Source organism: Natator depressus, chromosome 22, assembly GCF_965152275.1.
Source record: "Natator depressus isolate rNatDep1 chromosome 22, rNatDep2.hap1, whole genome shotgun sequence".
In the NCBI taxonomy this organism is placed as follows: domain Eukaryota; kingdom Metazoa; phylum Chordata; order Testudines; family Cheloniidae; genus Natator; species Natator depressus.
Genome location: NC_134255.1, coordinates 15,718,873 through 15,740,486, shown reverse-complemented (window position 1 = coordinate 15,740,486; position 21,614 = coordinate 15,718,873). Strand labels below are relative to the sequence as shown.

The window sequence follows — 21,614 nt, the reverse complement described above, 5'->3', positions numbered from 1 at the left end:
CTTAGTTTCTAAACAGGCCTGTTTCCCAGCTGCTTGATTCAGTTGCTTCATTATGTCATTGCCTACAGAACACTTCCTACTGTCTATCTCACACCCCAGGAGTGATGGAAACAAGAGGACCATATGCAGTGATTAAGCACATGTTATGAGGGAATTCAGTGTACACTCCAGCCTTTAATTAAACACTCTTATTCGGGGACCTTTGCAATCGCAAATAGTTCAAGCACAGAAAGTTGCCACAGTCTCCCAGTGCGGATATTTAAACCAATTTAACCTCCATCAGCCACTCTGAAAAGTGTGGCATTTCACTGGTGATTAAATTAGTATTCAAGCCTAATTAATTATGGGAAGACAGAAAAAGCCAACACCACACAGCATATGTTGCAAATCTAGTTGAGAATAGAAAAATGTTAAATTGATCTGTTATATATACACATATAACTGGAGAACAAATGTCTGGTGTTTTGGAACTTTAGAAATATTGCAACAAGCATCTGATATCTATATTAACTCAAACCCCCAAATGGGTTGGGATTGTTTATACTGCATTATTATTACAAGATGGATTTTACCAGCTGTCTTGCTGAGCAATAAGTTACCCTAATCTATAGTTAGAACTATGATGGTTTTAAGCACATTGTATGGTCTAGGGTAATTATTGCCCTAACTACATTGAGGATCCAGGTAACTTGTGAGGCTCATAGCTGTAAGAGTCAGTAGATCACCCTCTATGGAAGATTCTGGGAAAGCCGTTAAGTCTGTCAAAGAATCCTTGTGTGTTAATAAAATCAGGGCTTCTGAGCATTTGTTGCTAGTATGAACTCTGTACAGTCAACAGAGAAGGGGAGCAAGTCCCAATAAAGTCAGATTATTAATTACAGAGACTTACCTTTAGCACCATGTCACAGGACACACAGCAGCACTGGGGATTAGTTCTGTCCAGTCTAAAGCCCCCTTTCCATCATTATGGGCTCACCACAGCCCCACTGCCTCTCTGGGACTCTGGGCACGTCCTCTTGGTGACTCAGCCCCTCCAGCCAGGTCACAGAACTGTCCTGCCCTGCTGGGGTATCCAAGTCCTGTTGTACCAACTGTTCTCATGCCCCACCCCAGACAGTCTTCCAGGACAGGCCTGTGCCACTTTCCCAACAGCTGGTAGGGGAGCCCAGACCCATCCACTACTCCAGTTTCCAGTCTAGGGACCTTACATCCAGCAGCTATGGTCTACTTGCTCTAAGATCTTATTTCTACTTCCCTGGATTCCTTTCCTACTTTGCTGTAGCTACTGCCTACCCACCAGCTTTTCCAGCCAGAACGCCCTCCTCCTAGGGAGCAACTGTAGACTACCCAACACAGGCACTCCAAACATACACCACCCCCCATCATTCTAGCCTATTTCCCCTGCCAACCTTTGCTTTTTTCCAGCTTCCTAGCTTTATACCAGCCCCTACTGTTCCTTCTCAGCTGTGCTCCATCATCAATCAGCCTTGCAAGCGCTGGCTCTCCCCCAGGTGCACCCTCTCAGGTTAATTAACCTGAATTAACCTGCACTGCCTTGTGTGGTGTAGAAACCTTATCACACCCCATAACAAAGAGGGAAAGCGCTTTTGCTTTCAAAGTCTGGTCTATGCTGACCAGTGCTAATTCATGTAATAACCGCTGACTTTATGGTTATTTCTCTGGTCAGAGAGGAAAATCCCTCAACAGTCGTGCTAGGCAGATACGCTTTGCCTGGGCTACGGTAAAAAGCAGTGAAAGGTTAACAGGGCCCAGGGAGCAATATTACTTTTGTCAGATTGTATGAGAAACCGGTTATAGTCCAACTAAATCAATGACTTCCTGAGCCCGTGGCAGATTCCATAAGCCATAAAAAACTCCAACACACACATAGCTAAGCTGCATGTCAGCTGCTGTTTGATTCTGCTGAAGTTCAGCACATGAACTGCTGTAATATTTCAGTGCAAGTATAAGGCCAATAGACCCCGGGCGCCAGCAGGCAGGATTGAACCAGGGACCTCTGGAGCTTAGAGCATGAGCTTCTACTGCATGAGCTAAAAGCCAACTTCCTGTTAGCTAAGGCTGTAGAGCAGACTCATTTTATCTCTCTCTTTAAGTGGTCTTGGCAACACTAGCTGGGACAGACCACACGGAGAAAGTGTGTGGGTTACATACTTCCCCTAGCTGAGGAATTGCATCCCACGCTTCAGAGTCTTTCCAGCTGAAATCCCAGACGAGCCCCCACTTGTAATGCCGACAGACCCTGGTTGTCCACAGGTGGGGCTGAACCGGGGACCTCTGGAGTTTAGTGCATGAACCTCTACCGCATGAGCTAAAAGCCAAGCGCCTGTTAACTAAGGCTGTAGAGCAGACTCATGTTCTCTCTCGCGCTCTAAGTGGTCTCGGTGCCACTAAATGGGACAGAACACCACAACCTGAGGGTGTGTGGGTTACACAAGCAAAACATATCATCACTAGCTTTTGATCCCGGCTCTGCAGTGACTAGATCTAGGTTTGAATATTAAGGCATTTTTTTTGCAGAATGTTTTGGTTTTTTTGGAGAGCGGGGAGGTTTCAACACTGGTTTCAACACTGGTTTTGGTTTTTTTGGAGAGCGGGGAGGTTTCAACACTATGGGATTCACTTACCCACTTCCATTCCCCCTCCCTCTGTCCTTTCTAAGATTCTACCAGCCCAGCTTCCCATGTACCAAGGGATGGATTGGACTCTCCATAGATGTGCACAAAGTACTCACACTAAGATGTCGGACTTCACCAGAATCAGGGCATGATTCTCACTTAACTCATGACTCTTGCACTGGTCCAGCAGACCCCTGCCAGAGTGGTGTGAAGGGGCTTTAGCATACCTGAGAATCAGGCTATCCGTGTTTTTCACATTGTGTAACAAAATCAAAATTGGGTCCATTTTTGAAGAAAATTTCATTAAGGAGCAAAAGTATGTCCAGCAAATCTCTTGTCCCTTCTGCCAGTGCAAAATATACTGAGCCCTGGGTATATTCTCTGCAGTATGGCACTTGGGTTGAACAAAGCCAAACTTTCGGATAGCCACAGCTTAGAGCCATTGTGGAATCTGTCCAGTTTCTAGCAGGGGACACCTGGGCTAACACAGGCCCATGTGAATCAGAAACACACTCATTTTCTAAGCAGGTTTCAGAGTAACAGCCGTGTTAGTCTGTATTCGTAAAAAGAAAAAAGAAAAGGAGTACTTGTGGCACCTTAGAGACTAACCAGTTTATTTGAGCATGAGCTTTCGTGAGTTGCATCCGATGAAGTGAGCTGTAGCTCACGAAAGCTCATGCTCAAATAAACTGGTTAGTCTCTAAGGTGCAACAAGTACTCCTTTTCTTTTTTCTATTTTCTAAGCAGTGATTCATTTTTCATTTTTAAAAATATGCAACATTTCATGCTTTTAGCATTTACTTGATGCAAAACTAACTCTTTCATTGAAACTGCTAATGAAGTGAAATGTGGGATGGGGGAAAAATTCAGTGAAATCATTTTGAAATGGCCTCTGTTCTAATTCTCCAAGGGTACCCAGCTCCCCATCCAGGTGGACAGAAGGGGACCTCATTAGAGAGCAACACCTCTGTCATCTAGAGCTGGGTTTTTTTCCTACCAAAAAAAAAAAAAATCACTGAAAACGATTCACGTTCTTTTTTATCAAAATAATTTGGTCATTCTTCAAAAATCCAGACCCCAAAATATTGGGCTTTAGTTGCCAAAAACTGAAAAGAAAAACAAACAAACCACATTTCAGGTTTGCAGTTTTTTGACAAAAACCCAAAAGTGTTTTTTTTTTAAAAGATGTTTATCATGAATTTTGTCAAGAAAGGCCATTTGCCATTAAATCTTTAGCCAGGTTCTTTGACTATTAACCGACTCCTGGAGAAGTAAGAAGTAATGGACAGTGCAGTATGTCAATGCTTTATTGTAACCTTGCCTTAATGAAACGTTTCCAAAACAAAAGTTTCAACTAAACGTTTTGGACCCTTCTGCTGCACAAAGAGAGGCCTGAGTGTGCTGCCTTTGCAGATCTCATGGCCCCTTTGTCCTGGGGAGAGGGAGAGACTCACTGGAGCTAGGTTCCCCTTTATTCAAATCCACCATATGCAGGCATCCTCCCTGAAAAGGCTCCTTGCCCCTTCCCGGGCTGAATCTGCACCTCCATATCATGGTATATTGGGGAGTAACGTCTCCTTTCCAGATGGTTTGTCAAGCTGGAACTCATTTACAGGAGAAGCTATAAAAGCAACTCTTGCAAACCCTGGCTCAAGCCCTGATGTGCTGAGAAAACCTAGTCTGTTCAAGGACTTGATGGATTTTACTGTCTCTTTGATTTGAGAGCCAATGTGTTCTCCTTTCTGAATCAATTCCTGGCCTCTTTGCCAGCACTGACCCTCTGCAGTGCTTAATACCTCACCCTGAAAAATGCCTTTTCTGTTGTTTTTAACCTCGTTAGCTGCCATCAAATGTTTTGGAAGAGGTCCATTTGCTGTAAAATTATCCCGGGTTTTTCTCTCTGCTGCCCATGAGGATCCGTGGCAGGGTTCTCAGCCCCAGGCTTAATAAACCGCAGTCTCATTGTCGGCTTGTGGTAATGTTTGCTTTTTCTACCCACTTGGGGGCTTGTGTGTGGCAGTGGGGATGTATCTAGCTGCAGCTGCTGGCATGCCTGTAGGCAGTGTGCATCCCCTCCCCTGCTCCTGTGTGATGAGTGAAGGAGGCCACACCTTCACAGATGGGGTGAGCTCTGCCCAGGGCTGAGAGAATCCCTGCATTTGTCACCACTCATCTCCCATTCAGGCGTAATCGATATATGTATTTCAACCTCTCTTTCATTTACAAACTCTTATTGAAACTCTGCTTCCTACCTGGATTTGTTCTCCAGAGAACTAAAGCAAATGTTTCTTAGACAGCTATGACCATCTTTGTTTCTGTTTGAATGTGTTCTGGTAGCACTCCCCAGCCAGAGGTCCCGGAGGCTTTGAGCGGACGGACTTTTGAAGAACTGAAGGCAGCTATGAGTAATAATGAATGATTATAAGAGTAACACTAGCAGTTGTGTAGTGCTTTTTCATGTTCAAACCCTTTACAGATATTATCTAATTCATTAGTCTTCAAAGAGCCATGTGCATTAAGATAGGTGTGTTAGCATTGTTATCCTCATGTTATATAACGGGAAACCCTGGCAGAAAGATTAAAGCCAGCCTTAGCCACATAGCTACTGATTCAGGGTGTTTCAGATTTGGAATAACGGGGGCCTGCTATTCTAAGGTGCTGAGTATCTGCACCTCTGGTTTTTTAATCATTTGTCATCTCTAGATAGACACCCAAAAACTTTTGGCATAAATGACTTGATTAAGGCCACCAGATGAATCCGTGCCAGAGCTGGGATTAATGGTCCGGAGTTCTTGGCTCCCAGTTCTGTGATCAGATCTCTCTCTGAAGTGTGCTCATTCCTGGAAAGAAAATGTGGCACCAGTGTGTCCTCCCATTGAAGGTATCCTCCCTGACATTGGGCCATATGCAATAGCAGGGGACATTCCATCAAAGGACCTTGCCTGGTAGCTCAGCTTGTAGCATAGTGCTCAGTCATGGATTTTGCATTCTTCACGCTACCACCTTCTCTTGGTCGTTCTGAATTCTGTGTGCCCTGCCTACTGAAGCCCTCTGTTTATTGTTATGGTTTAACCCAACCCTCTTTGCAGCTCAGGGACTGGAACCCCTGTCCTGCATTTAAGATAGTTGTAAGAAGCCATTAAGCTCCTATATGTAACCAGGTAGTTGAAACAATAGGAGCAACGCCCAAAACACGAGCACTTGGCAAGGCTTGAGTGGAAGCTGATCCAAGGGGTTTCCCTAGGGACTGATACAGAAAGCACAGGGGCTAGGAGTTTGGGACGGTTTGTCTGGGTGTCTGTGAGAGAAACAGCAGAAAGGTGAGACACACTAAGAGAGAAGGCAGTGAGGAAGCACCAGATCTTGCCCCAGAAGCACTAGGAGTGTGCCCCTGAGGAAAAAAAAACAGAGAGAGAGAGTGCTTTGGAGCAGAGTGTTGGCTGAAAGAGGCTTACAGCTGTGGGCAAAGAAACTATATCCTGTTTGATTGTGGTCAGGAAAACAGGATTTTGTACATTCTTTGTAAATAAATAGGGTTGCATCATACTCTGACTACATCTGTTTCTCCCCTAACAGAAACAACCGACAGGGCCCAGAACTTTGGCTAACCACTCAGGTCAAGAAGGGGGGCGGGTAACAGTATTATCCTTAAAAAGAACAGGAGTACTTGTGGCACCTTAGAGACTAACAAATTTATTAGAGCATAAGCTTTCATGAGTTACAGCCCACTTCATTGGATGCATAGAATGGAACATATAGTAAGAAGATAGATACACACACACGCACGCACACACACACACAGAAGGTGGAAGTTGCCATACAAACTGTAAGAGGCTAATTATCTGAAACCTGTCATTATTATCCTTGGAACAGCTGCACAACTTTCTCAAACCAGCGTTCCTGCATGAAATATGCTTCAAACCTGAGCTGGATAGACTATGCTCTTGTGAATTGGGGAGTTCAGTCTCCATGGCCCATCCAATCCTTGGCTCATGCTGAGTTTGCCAGCAAAGGCATCAATTATTGCCAAGTGGGGTGATTTTTTGTGTGAGACTTGAAGACCTAAATAAATGGCCCTCTATTAGTTGCACTTACACCAATTGCCGTAACATCTCATCCCGGTCTTTGTTTCTCTAGTGAAAGGTCATCCTCTTTACCATTGTGGGACATGGTGCGTTGCTGCATTCTCACCATTACGGCTTTCCATTTGGTTTGTTAAGATAAGTAGGTTTGAGATTAAACTGCCCCAGAGCATCCCGGCTCTGTTGTTGACATGAACTCATCTGCATTTACAGCCAAATTAGTGCAAATAGCAAAGCCTAAAAATAGAAATTGGGGAAGCCCGATGAACAGGGATCTTCCTGCCATCTTCAGTACACAAAACTGTTCTCCTGCTTGGCCTCTTATTCCCCTGGGAGCCTCTCTCCATCATCTGCGACATGGTTATTCTTCTAGGCATTATTTATTCATCTAGAAATAAATGGAACAAAACAGACATGGCCCAAGTGCAAACAACACACAGAAATAAGGCTAAGGATCTTTGCCCAATGCTTGTCCTTCCTAAGCATCAGGTGTGTGTGTAAGACTGAGGAAAATGTTTCCACAGCAGCTGAGCAGCCTCTCACAGTTTGCTCAACGGTTCCAATGATCACAAAGGATTGCAGCTGCTTACACTCTGAAGGGAGTTCAGTACAGGAGAGGCAATGAGAGAGCTTTGTATTAGAGTGAGGGTAACATTATCAAAAGCATCTAAATGACTTAGAAGCCTAAGTCCCATTTTCAAAAGTGACTTAGATGCTTAGGAGAATTTTTCCGTTCTCAAGAACCAGTTTGGGTAAAAAGTGTCGATTTTTGGTAAAAGTTTTCATTTTTCAAAAGCAGAAACTTTCTACCAAAACCTGAAGGTTTTTAATCAATGATTTTTTCTGGGTTTTCAATGAAAAAAATTGAAATTTTCAACCTAAATGGAAATTTTCCACAATAAAACCCTTTTTCATTCAAAAAATTCTTTTGACAAAAAAAGGTAGATCTCAGCTTTGTCAGGAGCTTAGTTCAACCAGAAGAATAGAACGTTACCTGGCAAAAAACTAATGTGTTTTCATAATGGGCCAGAACCTCAGCTGGTGTCAATGGAGCCAGGCTGATTTATTCCACCTCAGATTCTGGCCCAGTGTTTCTATGTTCCCCTTATCAGTACTGATAATAACTTGTACTTCTCACCCCAAAGCCCCTGAAATGTACATGGGTCCAATCAATCTAGAAGTCCTTATTTAGACAATGGAAGTTTTGTCTTCAGGACTGACCCACTAATAAAGAATATTAGAATCTCTTCAATACACTACCCGAGATCTGATACATCTCTTAATCTGATAGTTGCAAAAGTTTCATCAGCCTTTGAGTGGTGCTGGCTATTTGTATTTTACATAGCTGAGGGATGAAACCCATTACACAGCAAGAATTAAAGCAGCTAGAGTTTTAGCTCCTTGGGTCTCTCTATTCAAATATCAAATCAATTCTTGATTGATCCTTGTAGCTGCTGCTCGTGTCTCATGTGGCTGTGTTCTGAATTTATGCTGTTTTATTCAGTGTTTGTTTGGTTGTGTCACTCTCCTAACTAATGCCACACAGGGCAGGTCAAAGCCATGTAGTCCAAGTCAATAAATTAAATGAGAATGTGTTTTCAGTCACTTCTGCTCATTGAAGATTTTAGTTGTTTAAGCAGGTGGCGATGCAGGTCAGACTGGCCCTATGTTGGCCAGATCAGATGTTAAGTAATATAGCTACACAACACCCTTGTGAGACGGTAGGTACTATTAACCCTCGCTTTACATAACTCACCCAGTGCCACAGAGCAAGTCAGTGGCAGAGCCTCCTTTGCTGACAAAGACAAAATCTCTCTCTTTCCTCTGAAACAGAAGTGAGATATTAGTAGGAGTCTAGTAATTACACCATTTCTGCCAGAATATATGCAGGGCAATCAAGTTCACTGGCTTCATGCAGGCTACCTGATGACTAATCTGCCTTCTTCCTGAGTTTATCCACCCTGAAACCAGATCTAGCTCCACGCCAAGGGGAAGCATCTTCTGTGATTAATTCTAATGTGCTATTGTATTTATTTGTAATAAAGACTTCACAACTTCCAGCCAACCGGCCCTGCAATAATCACTGGTGAATCAGAGCTGGGCACATGCTCCAAAAAAAACCCCTTCCCCCAGAATCCATTCACATTTCTGAACGGATTTGCTTTGACCTTTCTCTGTTCACATTCTCTGATTAATCTACTAGTGGGAGCTGGTAAGGATGTTGTTTGGGAGGCGGGCCCTGGGTCAGGGTGAGGGGATGTAGTGGGGCAGCAGGGGCGTTGTTGAATCTGGACTGGGACATGGGCTGCTGGGGTCTGGGAGAGAGAGACAGGTTGCTGGGTTAAGTGGTGCTGGGCTTCTGAGAGGTGGTGAAGGTGCTTCCCTCAACTCTTCCCCGCACCTGCACAGCAGTCTTCTCTGGGCAGCACCACTTCACGAGCCTGCGGACAAGCTCCTCTTACAAGATGCTGAGAGCCTCCTGTGAGCTGCTGAGGACCCTACACTCCCATTGTACCCAGTGAGAGTTCTATTCTATTCTGATACCAGGCTCATCATCTTAGTATCTGAGCACCTTCCAGCCGTAACTTAAGCAATGGGACGAGCACCTGTCAGGTGTTTATTGTGTCATCCATTCCCCAGGAAGAGGGAGACGTGTGTGCAGTGGAGTATTTTATTTGGGAATTTTATGTGTGTATGTGTGCGCACACACAAAATTAACCAACAAGATCACTGCAGCACAGTGTACTTGCAGTGAAATGCTGACGAACAGTCTCCAGACAAAGAGTTAGTCAGACAAACCAGTCAATGAGTAATGGCAAACCACAAATGGATTGAAAAAAATTGGGTTTTGCTTGTGGACAAACCCCATGAAAGAGGTGAAATTCACTCAATACTTATGGGGGGCGGTTGCAGGGGAGGTACACCCCATCAGCCCTTTAGGGCAGTATGGCATCACAGCCAGAGTCACTAAGGCAGGCCTAGGCTCCAGGGCAGGAAGGTCTAGTAGCCAAAGTCTAAGTAGCAGCCCTTCTTCTCAGGGCAGTATGGCCCAGTGGCCAGAGTCTATGTAATGACCTTCAGCAGCCCAATTCATCTCCTCACCTGCCAGCAGTGTGTGCGCATCAGGTCGGATGGAGTAGGGGGCCTGCACTCACTCTTCTCCACTGGGTCCTAACCCAGGACCCTAGGGAACCAACTGCGCGCTGCTCGGTCTCAGTCACAAATTTCTACCCATCCCATTCCAGGCCACCTCATACCCCATCTTCCAATGCAGGAGCTCCCTCAGCAACCGCGGCCTAGCTTCTGTCAGCCTTGGCAGGGGTTCAGGAGAGGCACCAACCTGGCTAGCATCAGCATCTGGTGCCTCCGGCAATCTCCCAGCAGGAGCCTGCAGCACACATCTGCTCTCACGGGTGGTCGGCCTAGACTGAGCGGAGCGCCTCCCTCTTGTACTGTAGTTCCAGTTGGAGCATGCCCAGCAGGGGTGAGGGTGTGTGGCTTCCTCAACCCATGGCTTGGGGTTAATCCCCTCTAGCCCAGTGTGGGTGAGGTACACCCATTACAGGGGGTTCACAAATAATTTACAAATAATTCTGTGGGGTGTATACTGAAATTAATCATGGATAGTTCAAGACTAATGAATCTCACTATAAACTCTGTAGTACAGATCCCCAGCTGATATAAATTGGCCTACAGTTTACATCCAGTGAGGATCTAGATATTGCTAGTTTGGAAAAGATAGCATGTATTATTATCACAGACAAGGGTACATGGAAGCCAACCCAAAGACTTTCATGAGGTCAACCATTGTTTTAATTCATGCCAAAATAAAAGTTTTCTTTAATAAGAGTGAAAAATGTAATGACAGCAAACATAAATAAGACCATTAGAGGCAGCTAAAATATACCCCCATTGCCTTATTAAAGCCTGTAAATCAACCTGACTGTATTGAGTCACATGCAATGCCTTGGCACATAATAAATAATCAATGCTACCCTGGGAGTTTGTCCATACACAGTGCTCCCTCCAGTTATGAATTACCAAGTGATTGTTTTTCTGGAACTGAGTGTGGCTGCTTTTCTCTGAAATGATCAGATAGACCGCATATTTGTGAGATCACAGTAAAGCAGAAGAGGCTACAAAAGGACAAGCTGTTTCTTGGCCTCATGAGAAGCATAAAGAAAAGGAGTACTTGTGGCACCTTAGAGACTAACCAATTTATCTGAGCATAAGCTTTTGTGAGCTACAGCTCACTTCATCGGATGCATACTGTGGAAAATACAGAAGATGTTTTTATACACACAAAGCATGAAAAAATGGGTGTTTATCACTACAAAAGGTTTTCTCTCCCCCCACCCCACTCTCCTGCTGGTAATAGCTTATCTAAAGTGATCACTCTCCTTACAATGTGTATGATACTCAAGGTGGGCCATTTCCAGCACAAATCCAGGTTTTCTCCCCACCCTCCCCAACAAACCCACTCTCCTGTTGGTAATAGCTTATCTAAAATGATCACTCTCCTTACAATGGGTATGATAATCAAGGTGGGCCATTTCCAGCACAAATCCAGGGTTTAACAAGAATGTCTGGGGGGGGAGGGGGGGAGGAAAAAACAAGGGGAAATAGGTTTCAGAGTAACAGCCGTGTTAGTCTGTATTCGTAAAAAGAAAAAAGAAAAGGAGTACTTGTGGCACCTTAGAGACTAACCAGTTTATTTGAGCATGAGCTTTCGTGAGCCACAGCTCACTTCATCGGATGCATAGCATATCGTGGAAACTGCAGAAGACATTATATACACACAGAGACCATGAAACAAAACTTCCTCCCACCCCACTGTCCTGCTGCTAACAGCTTATCTAAAGTGATCATCAAGGAAGGTCATTTCCAGCACAAATCCAGGTATTCTCACCCTTCCCCCCCCCCCCCCACAGACACACATACAAACTCACTCTCCTGCTGGTAATAGCCCATCCCTCTTTGAAACCTCTCTTTATAATGCGCATGATAATCAAGGTGGGTCATTTCCAGCACTAATCCAGGTTTTCTCACCACCACCACCCCCACACACACACCCCTCCAAAAACCACACACACAAACTCACTCTCCTGCTGGCAATAGCTCATCTTACAATGTGCACAGCAATAATCCAAGTTTAACCAGAACGTCTTGGGGGGGGGGGTTGTAGGAAAAAAACAAGGGGAGATAGGCTACCTTGCATAATGACTTAGCCACTCCCAGTCTCTATTCAAGCCCAAATTAATAGTATCCAATTTGCAAATGAATTCCAATTCAGCAGTTTCTCGCTGGAGTCTGGATTTGAAGTTTTTTTGCTTTAAGATAGCGACCCTCATGTCTGTGATTGCGTGACCAGAGAGATTGAAGTGTTCTCCGACTGGTTTATGAATGTTATAATTCCTAACATCTGATTTGTGTCCATTTATTCTTTTACGTAGAGACTGTCCAGTTTGACCAATGTACATGGCAGAGGGGCATTGCTGGCACATGATGGCATATATCACATTGGTGGATGTGCAGGTGAACGAGCCTCTGATAGTGTGGCTGATGTTGTTAGGCCCTGTGATGGTGTTCCCTGAATAGATATGTGGGCACAGTTGGCAACGGGCTTTGTTGCAAGGATAGGTTCCTGGGTTAGTGGTTCTGTTGTGTGGTATGTGGTTGTTGGTGAGTATTCGCTTCAGGTTGGGGGGCTGTCTGTAGGCAAGGACTGGCCTTTCTCCCAAGATTTGTGAGAGTGTTGGGTCATCCTTCAGGATAGGTTGTAGATCCTTAATAATGCGTTGGAGGGGTTTTAGTTGGGGGCTGAAGGTGACGGCTAGTGGCGTTCTGTTATTTTCTTTGTTAGGCCTGTCCTGTAGTAGGTGACTTCTGGGAACTCTTCTGGCTCTATCAATCTGTTTCTTCACTTCCGCAGGTGGGTATTGTAGTTGTAAGAATGCTTGATAGAGATCTTGTAGGTGTTTGTCTCTGTCTGAGGGGTTGGAGCAAATGCGGTTGTATCGCAGAGCTTGGCTGTAGACGATGGATCGTGTGGTGTGGTCAGGGTGAAAGCTGGAGGCATGTAGGTAGGAATAGCGGTCAGTAGGTTTCCGGTATAGGGTGGTGTTGATGTGACCATCGTTTATTAGCACTGTAGTGTCCAGGAAGTGGATCTCATGTGTGGACTGGACCAGGCTGAGGTTGATGGTGGGATGGAAATTGTTGAAATCATGGTGGAATTCCTCAAGGGCTTCTTTTCCATGGGTCCAGATGATGAAGATGTCATCAATATAGCGCAAGTAAAGTAGGGGCGTTAGGGGACGAGAGCTGAGGAAGCGTTGTTCTAAATCAGCCATAAAAATGTTGGCATACTGTGGGGCCATGCGGGTACCCATAGCAGTGCCGCTGATCTGAAGGTATACATTGTCCCCAAATGTAAAATAGTTATGGGTAAGGACAAAGTCACAAAGTTCAGCCACCAGGTTAGCCGTGACATTATCGGGGATAGTGTTCTTGATGGCTTGTAGTCCATCTTTGTGTGGAATGTTGGTGTAGAGGGCTTCTACATCCATAGTGGCCAGGATGGTGTTATCAGGAAGATCACCAATGGATTGTAGTTTCCTCAGGAAGTCAGTGGTGTCTCGAAGGTAGCTGGGAGTGCTGGTAGCGTAGGGCCTGAGGAGTGAGTCTACATAGCCGGACAATCCTGCTGTCAGGGTGCCAATGCCTGAGATGATGGGGCGTCCAGGATTTCCAGGTTTATGGATCTTGGGTAGTAGATAGAATATCCCAGGTCGGGGTTCCAGGGGTGTGTCTGTGCGGATTTGATCTTGTGCTTTTTCAGGAAGTTTCTTGAGCAAATGCTGTAGATGCTTTTGGTAACTCTCAGTGGGATCAGAGGGTAATGGCTTGTAGAAAGTGGTGTTGGAGAGCTGCCGAGCAGCCTCTTGTTCATATTCCGACCTATTCATGATGACAACAGCACCTCCTTTGTCAGCCTTTTTGATTATGATGTCAGAGTTGTTTCTGAGGCTGTGGATGGCATTGTGTTCTGCACGGCTGAGGTTATGGGGCAAGTGATGCTGCTTTTCCACAATTTCAGCCCGTGCACGTCGGCGGAAGCACTCTATGTAGAAGTCCAGTCTGCTGTTTCGACCTTCAGGAGGAGTCCACCTAGAATCCTTCTTTTTGTAATGTTGGTAGGCAGGCCTCTGTGGATCATTATGTTGTTCAGAGGTATTTTGGAAATATTCCTTGAGTCGGAGACGTCGAAAATAGGATTCTAGGTCACCACAGAACTGTATCATGTTCGAGGGGGTGGAGGGGCAGAAGGAGAGACCCTGAGATAGGACAGCTGCTTCTGCTGGGCTGAGAGTATAGTTGGATAGGTTAACAATATTGCTGGGTGGGTTGAGGGGACCAAGGTGGGCCATTTCCAGCACAAATCCAGGGTTTAACAAGAATGTCTGGGGGGGAGGGGGGTAGGAAAAAACAAGGGGAAATAGGTTACCTTGCATAATGACTTAGCCACTCCCAGTCTAAGTCATTATGCAAGGTAACCTATTTCCCCTTGTTTTTTCCTACCCCCCTCCTCCCCAGACATTCTTGTTAAACCCTGGATTTGTGCTGGAAATGGCCCACCTTGATTATCATACCCATTGTAAGGAGGGTGATCACTTTAGATAAGCTATTACCAGCAGGAGAGTGGGGTGGGGGGAGAGAAAACCTTTTGTAGTGGTAAACACCCATTTTTTCATGCTTTGTGTGTATAAAAAGATCTTCTACACTTTCCACAGTATGCATCCGATGAAGTGAGCTGTAGCTCACGAAAGCTTATGCTCAAATAAATTGGTTAGTCTCTAAGGTGCCACAAGTACTCCCTTTCTTTTTGCGAATACAGACTAACACGGCTGTTACTCTGAAACATGAGAAGCATAAAGATTCAAATAAATAATCCTGTTCTAAGTGCTGTTCATCTGGGAATTAAATACCTTTTTTTTGAGGGAGGGGGAAAAGGGTGGTAAAAGTTGGAATAAAAATATACTAAGGTTTGACCCTGTTGAAGCAGAAATCAGATTGCTTTAGACATACTGAAATGACACTATATAACGCCTCCTTTAACAGGAGTTGGCTAGCAAAATTTTCCTAAGAAAAGGCAACTCATTTAAATGTTTCTGAGTCTTATGCTGAAGGTGCTGAAGGCTCTGTTATGAATCTGGCTACCTCCGGGATAATGTATAAATAATGTATAGTTATTTTAGTATAAAATGCACAAAGGGACACTATTTTAAACAAAGGCATAAAAACGAAAGAGTTCCTTGAATTCAGCCTGTGGCTCAGTCAAGATCCAGATCCTCTTTGGTTGACCACTTTCCACAAAGCTGAATAAATGCTTTTTAAAAGCCTCCTCAAAGAGCTGGGCAATGTCTTCAAAAGCAAGACACTTTAGTCTTTGAAAAATGTAGTTTTTAATACGTCTGTTAAAATAGTGCAACAAAAGGTTATCCTGGTAGCACTTTTATCACCCGGTCGTTCCATTTTAACAGAGCATCAAGAGGAAAAGTCTCTGGATAATCGGAACTAATTCCCCTTCCTATCCTCAGGATACAAGGATCTATCTGTCTATCACCATGAGTATTGTTCTCCCTCTTCACCCAAGAAATTAGCCAGTATTCAGGGCCTAACTAGGTTTTTTTTCGGCTAGTAGGCGAAGTTGAGGAGGGGAGTCGGGTATTTCTTTAATTTGGTGCAAACTAAGTGCGGTGTCTGTGAACGCAGTAGAAACAAACGGCAGGAGCCATGTCCTGGGTCAGAAATCCGCCGGTGCCTTTTCCCCAAGCACTCGGCTCAGAAGCTCTGCCCCGTGGCTTCAGCCCAGGGCCATGCTCACAGCTGCTTCTCCTGCCTTCCCGCGGCTTGTCGGTCCCTTTCACCCGGGGCTCGTCTCCACCGCAATGTTCGCTCACGGCGGAACTCCGTTTTTGCCCCTAACCTGACTCCTACCCCCCCCCCCCCCAGCAACCTGCCGCTTTAGTCCAGTGCTTTAAGGTGGAGCTCGCTGGCTCGTTTGGAGGGCCCGGGGGGGAGGTGGGGGGAGAGTGAGGCTCACAGGCTGCCGAAACTTGAGCTCGTAACCCGGCGGGGAGGCAGCCGCTGGAGTCGCACCCGCTCCGCCAGTGCCCTGCTCCGCTGTCGTACTGCGAGGGGCCCCCAGCAAGCCACCTGGTCCAGTCCCCGGCCCCCAGGGCGGGAGGCGGTAATAACGAGACCATTCATAGCCCCCGCCGCGGGCAACCAGCCCCTGCCTTTGCCAGCCTCCTGGGGACGGGGCGGGGGGACTTCTGGCCACCGACCCAGCTTCTGCTCAGGCCTTGCCAGGCTGGCCTTTGGGCGCTCGCTCAGCCAAGGGGGCACGGAAGTGCTCCCGTCCCTGGGCTGGGCGGTGCTCGGCGCAGGCCTGGGCAGTGATGGCCTCTGGCGCCTGCCCTGGCCTGTGTCCCGGCCCCTATGCAGCTGTCTCTGGGGGTGAGCTCCGGCCACAGGGGCTTGTGCCGCAGGGCTGCAGCATGCCGGGGGGGCGGCTCCCTTCCCGCCAGCCCGGGCCCGCTGCCCGGCGGGGTAGGGCAGCCGCGGGCGCGGGCGAGCCCCGAGCTCGGCTCCGCCTCCCGCCCCGGCTCGCCGCGGAGCTGTCCAGCGCTCGGTGCTGAATCCGCCGCTCGCCGCTGCCGGAGCGCGGCTGGCTCGGCTCGGCGCAGCCCCGCCGCTCACCGGGCACCCGCTCCTCCCCGCTGCCCGGCCAGGCCGCCCCCCGGAACAGCCCGGGCGAGGAGGGCTTGGCAAGTTCAGCCAAGCCCAGCCCGGAGCCTGCTGAGCCCCGCGAGCTGCGGCCGCTCGCTGCCCCTTCGGCCCCCGGGCTCGGAACTGCCCGCCTCCCGCCGCCAAGGCTGCACCCTGTCTCGCAGCCAGGGCTCTGGCGGGAGGAGGAGCTGCCCGGCAGCCTCACGCCCAGGGGACTGCAAGCGGAGAAAGCCCGGCTCCTGTGAGCCCGAGCCCCCGCGCTGAGATCCGAGGGGGAAACTTTGCTCCTAGGCGCGTAAACCAGAAAAAGTGCAAGAGAGAATATTTACCAGGTCCTAGGGCAGGGGAGCAGCGGCTGACCCGAATCCCTTGCAGGGCATTTTGTTTAGTGTGTGTGTGTGGTGTGTGTGGGAGAGACAAAGGACTGCTTTATTCCACAGGCACTCCGCGTCTGGGCTGCTGGAAACTGACATACTGCTTCCGCCTTTGCACAGCGCTTCACCGAGCCCTGGGCAGCGACAGGAAAGCTTTGCTCCGAAGTCGGATTCCTGACAAAACCCTGACACCCCCCAAAGCGTGAAGCTCTGGCAGCTGCTGACTCAGTTTCGCTAGGCAATAACAGCACGTTCCCCACCAGCGATTCCTGGTTTGTTGGGGTTACTGTGTGTTCAGGAAAAGTGCCAATGAAAATGGAAAAGTCTGGTGGCAGGCTCTGAAAAGGGTGGGAGAAGCCACGGTGGAGAGTGGTGCTGTTGTGGATATACAGGACAAGAAGTCTTGCCGTCTCTGCTCCAGTAAGTCGTATGGCTTGAAGGTAAGACTTTTTTTTCTTCTCAAATAATATGGATGGTACAGATACCATGAGGAGGAGATGGACAGGCAGAGCTAAGGTTTGGACTGGGTTTTTACTTTATTTCTCCAAATTTCAAAACTGCAGTGAAAATTCTCTGCTCAATTTGAATCAACCCCCACACCCCAGCAAAAACCTAATTATTCATGATTTCCCCCCACCCCGTTTTCAACCAGCTCGGTGGATAAACCACAGTAAGATGCACTTATTGTTGCCAAAGGAACACACTGTTCTCATTAGAAGTGTAATGCTTAATTTCTCTCTCACACACATGAAACAAACCAACAGGGCAAACTCCCAATGAAAATGCTTAGACAGAGGAGAACACATTTAGGGTTCACTCTGGCCCCCTGGATATTGCTGTCATATCCCAAAGATAAAAATTTAGGTTTTTAAGGAAAAATGTTTTTTTTCCCCTTATGCCACTTAGTATTTTACCTCAAGTCAGAGCCACATCATCCCTTATTTATTTTTCAGCACAATAAATGAGGCAGATCTTTATGATGAATAATCTTTTTGAATGACAGAGGGGGGAGTTGTCTTCTTCACCTTTTCCTGAATGAGGTTGGAAAACAGATCTTTAAAGCTATTTCCTCGAAACATTGACAGTAGTCGTTGTGGACAATTTACAGTGGCTTGGAGGGAATGAACCAGTCTTCACTGTTACATTGATACTTATGCCTCTGCCACGGGCTTCATCTGACTTCAGTGGGAATCTTTCCAGTGACCTCAGTGAGAGTTGCATTCCTGATAGAGCATTTTTGTCCAAGTTGCTGGGTGTAAATGGGTTATACACAGGTGGCCCTTCCTTGTACACTACAATTAAATCTCAGTCAGGGTAGTCAAGATGTAAGATATGGAACAAAAGTACAAACAGTATGTTAGGATGTGGATTATGCTCTGCTGTCCATGCAAGTGAAGTTTAATAATTTACAAATAACCAACCAAGAAATGATACTATCCCTTGCCAACACAGGTTACATGTGTAGTTCACTGCAGAAGACGTTGAATACGTTTTTAGCATCTACACATTTGATTTAAGTGTCATTCCTCAGTCACCCAATGGTCTTAACAATGCACAGGCTTATATTAAACATTTACTTTGGAAAGAATAAAAATATGTATGGTTGCTCCTAGCCACTCAAAATAAGTTGGCCACCTATTATTGCTACTGCTCTTTCCCTAAAAGAAGAAAGTATGATAAGCAGTTTTTGAGTAGCATTGACCAAATCTGACCAGTTTATTGCTGGGGTGTATTCTTTTTCCATTCTGTCTGCTTCATTTTCACATCTCTGGAAATTCTGTTCTCTGAATCTCCATTCTTCACCTTGCCTGCATCCTAATCAAAAACTGTTCACCTGAAAGGAAACTTTTCTTAAATTACTCCTGTGTTCATTTATGAACAAAGTGAATCTCTGTCACAGGCACTGTCCCTGTAGTGAAAGGCACAGATGAGCTACAGATTGATGAGAGCATTAAAAACGATTACACTGGTGAAAGTCAGGCAGAATAACTCTTAAAGTCATTGGAATTACACTGGTCTAGGGTTTGACTCAAATGAGAGGGATTCTGCCAATCTCTGTTTCTACTCACACCTAGGTTAACACGTCTAAGTTTCCTGTGTGATGTATCACATAATTCCATGATATGTCACACTAAGTGCCATATGTATGTGTGTACACACACACACACACACACACACACACACACACACAGAATGCATGTGTCATGCCATGATACCCATGTGCACGATAGTCTGACATTTCAGATCATATTCAGGCATATCTTTATACCCACATGCATGGTGTGTATATGCACAATATGGCTTCAGCATGACATGCCACATTAATCTTGTGAGATACTTCATGGAATGATCTGACACCCCTTTGTTGCAGTAAGGATTACTGCAGGATCTTAGCTATTGTTCCAGAATGAGGGTAATATGTTACCACTTAAAGAACAGGGGAGCTTTATGCACAGCTGCTGTTTTAAGACCTTGGATGTGGTTAGAATTTTTTAAACCATTGGTATCTTCTAAAAAGATTTTTCTTTATACTTCAGACAGATTCACACGAACCCCCACAAAAATAGAGTGACTCTGGGTTAATATTCAGTACCATTTACAGGGTGGTCAATATACAAGGACTACTGAAGCAAACAGCTCACATTTTATTCATATTACCCCTTAGTGTCATTTACAAGATGTGTTAAAGGCAGGATTGTGCGACATGGCCTAGATGCCTGTGAAAGAGAGCAGTCAGAGGGTATAAGGATCTCTGGCCCCCTTATATGGGCTACCCAGGTCCAGGCACATACACATTTGCCAGGATCCTCATCTACTTACTGCTTCCTGGCTGGGACAAGTGGGCAGGGGATGGGTGGAGCTTCGACTCCTGCTTTTTGGTCACTGGCTGGAGTAGCCAAGTCCACACAGAGGAAGATGGTAATCTGCTGCTGCTATAGACCAGTGGTGAACAACTAGTGCCTAGGAAAATGCAGGAGGGGAGCTGAGGCTGACAGGGTTGCCCCAGTCAATACCTCCCTGGGCTACTCCTGCAGTAATGCAATTCTGTGCAGGGCTTTGCCAAAAGCCACAATCTAACCCAAAGCAATTCTATAATTGCTCCTCCTTTATGAGCAGAGGCAGCAGGATTTCCAAGTGTTCTTTCCAAGGTGTCTTGGAATCAGTGATTTGTCAGCACAGGTGGCTTCCAGAGGTCCAAGTCTTGAAACATCTCTCATTTACACCAGTGTAAATCAGGAGTGAACCAACTGAAATGAATGGAGTTACAGCAGTATAGAATTGGGCCCAGTATCTCCGGTAACTCATTAGAGCAAAGATGAACTTCCACATATACCCAGAGATATCACAAAGGCACTGTAGCTTACTTCCTCTTCAGTCTTTATACACTAGGAAGGAAGCAGGTAGAATAATTAAACAAAGCCTTTCCATCTTTGCTGTAACATCAGAAGCCTAAATTCTCATCTGAATAGGACAATTCATTTGGCAGTTGGCTTCAGTGCATCATTGTCACGGGATGGTTAGCACAAGAACCATGACTGGGACCCTACCAAATTCACAGCCATGGAAAAAACACATCATGGATGTGAAACCTGGTCTTGTGTGCTTTTACCCTATACTATACAGATTTCACATGGGAGACCAGCATTTCTCAAACTGGGGGTCCTGATCCAAAAGGGAGTTGCAGAGGGGTCACAAGGTTATTTTAGGAGGGTCACGGTATTGCCACCCTTACTTCTGTGTTGCTGTCTTCAGAGCTGGGCAGCCAGAGAGTGGCAGCTGCTGACTAAGGGCCCAGCTCTGCAGGCAACAGCAGAGAAGTAAGGGTGGCAATACTCTACCAGGCCATCCTTATTTCTGTGCTGCTCCCAGCCAGCAGCCACGACTCTCCAGCCATCCAGCTCTGAAAGCAGCGAAACCACCAGCAGCAGCGCAGAAATAATTACACACACCCCTGCCACACACACCCCTTTATACTGAAATCATGAAAGTTACTATTCTAAAAATCCTGTGACTGAAATTGACCAAAATGAACTGTTAATTTGGTAGGGCCCAAATCACGACTATTGAGCCGCTACAAGCTAATTAGACCCTCCCTTCTACTCCCTCAATCCAGAGTCAGTTTAGTCATTAATGGTCTCATTCTCCACTGCCCTGCACCTTGTCCAGCCGTTTGCACCTGAGCCAAGTGTAGCCTCTTTTTAAATTGAATGAGCAGTTTGGTGTTAAACCAGAGTGGGGATTCAGCTCCTGTTACAGTTTCAAGCTCAACAGGGTGAAAACCACCTTCAGTGGTTCTCACATTGGGAGGCTCCTTGACCACACAAAGACCAAGGACAGTGACCACAAACACAATCACAGGTATAAGTTACTGTACTAACAGGTTTTATTAAGGAAATCATTAAAATGACAATCACCCATTGGTGTGAAATGCTACCAAATCAGCATTTTAACATTCAGTTTGCATAGGTGTAAATGATGAAATAGGGTGCAGAGCAACAGAAAAATCAAACTATTTTCTCTAATAAAGCAGACATAATTGGAAAATTATGGGAGGTGTAGCATGTTCTCTTCTTTCATAGGAAGGTGAAAGTTAAGGGACTCACCTCCCTATTCAATTTTATATATGAAACTCCAAACCTTCCTTTAAAGAGAGAGTGCAGCTTGGAATGAATTCAATCCCTTTCCATTTAAGGATCAACCAACACCTTACTCTCAGAAGCAGTTAT

The 21,614-nt window shown here is 46.0% G+C and overlaps 1 protein-coding gene and 1 long non-coding RNA gene across 2 annotated transcripts in view; one reads left to right on the top strand and one right to left on the bottom strand.

Annotated features, from left to right (window-relative positions):
* Nucleotides 1–6,322: 6,322 nt before the first annotated feature.
* Nucleotides 6,323–17,151, bottom strand: LOC141976003 (uncharacterized). The gene is made up of 3 exons (XR_012636046.1): nt 16,843–17,151; nt 8,475–8,542; nt 6,323–7,106 (listed from the first exon to the last, which is right to left on the bottom strand). It is a non-coding gene; the product is annotated as an uncharacterized LOC141976003 (long non-coding RNA).
* Nucleotides 16,526–21,614, top strand: part of DRD2 (dopamine receptor D2) — a 64,824-nt gene continuing 59,735 nt past the window's right edge. The window contains exon 1 of the mRNA XM_074936745.1: nt 16,526–17,327. The gene's annotated coding sequence lies outside the window, so the exon portion shown is untranslated. The remainder of the gene's footprint in view (nt 17,328–21,614) is intronic.